General features: G+C 30.9%; 1 long non-coding RNA gene across 1 annotated transcript; it reads left to right on the top strand.

Moving 5' to 3' along the window:
- Positions 1 to 13: 13 nt before the first annotated feature.
- On the top strand, positions 14 to 401 carry LOC109590765 (uncharacterized). The gene is made up of 2 exons (XR_002189495.1): positions 14 to 104; positions 161 to 401. It is a non-coding gene; the product is annotated as an uncharacterized LOC109590765 (long non-coding RNA).
- Positions 402 to 1,103: the final 702 nt, after the last annotated feature.

Below are 1,103 nucleotides of genomic sequence, written 5' to 3' on the forward strand. Positions count from 1 at the left end.
ATAATTGATTTGCAACTATTATGTATTTATATGTGTAGTAGACAGTACTAGCTCAAGCTCCTCTACTGCTAGTATCAGTCAAACCAGGAGAGAGACTGAAGAAGGTATGGTTGATATTAACATAATAACACACTAATCACTGAATTTGTATCATTAATAGGTACATTTAGATCTAATATTGCTCATAGAGTAATGACAGAATGTACTGGAATCATAAAAGAGAACCTCGACCTAAGTACATGTTCACTGGTAGATAGCCTGCTTGAGAAGAGGATAATAAACGAAAAGCAAAAGAATCAAATTACTGATCAGCACTGTGGATTGAATGCTGATCAGAGAATGGACAAGTTACTTAGTTTAGTTAAAGCATCCATTCAAGTGAATGGCCAAGTATTTCATTTGTTTATAGAAATAATTAAACAAGAGAATACAATAATAACTGATAGAATAGCACAAACACTATTAGATGATTATAAAAGATTATTATAATTTTTATTTGTGTCATTTTAAAGATAGACGCTTAATTTTCTACACATCAAAATTCTTTTGTTGCTTTTGTTGCTTATTAATTTGTGTTGTTGATTTTGTCAGAGCAATTGCTTTTAAAGATTACAATACAGGACAAAATAAAAGAAAAAATATCTCTTCGTGGATGTACATGTACAGTTGTCATAGCAACAGTCATTTTCCTCAGCAACACTACTGATCTAGTTGTTCAAAAATTCATAATAATTATCAACTAAAAAGCACTTTGTATCTGCTAATTTTAACTCCAATCACTTTTGTCACTCATTCATTCACTTATACTGTATGCAGTTATATTTTGCTTATGATAATTTTTCTATGCTTTTATGAAATATCTAAGCCAGCATTGCGTCAGTGTGTTTAGTCTTTACTGTCAAAATGTTTATGTTTGATTATGTAATTTACAAAGAACAAGAATGTAGAGGAGTGAAGGATATTTATAGCTCACTACCTATTAGACATGTTAGTTAATGCTTCCTTTTTGAAAAGCATCTCTTTTACTATCAAGAGGCTTGATAATGGCAGCACAAGCAGGGGATTCATGTGAAATAATAGTCAATGATGAAGCAGTTGCTCAT

Source organism: Amphimedon queenslandica, unplaced genomic scaffold (assembly GCF_000090795.2).
Source record: "Amphimedon queenslandica unplaced genomic scaffold, v1.1 AMPQUscaffold_9512, whole genome shotgun sequence".
In the NCBI taxonomy this organism is placed as follows: Eukaryota; Metazoa; Porifera; class Demospongiae; order Haplosclerida; family Niphatidae; genus Amphimedon; species Amphimedon queenslandica.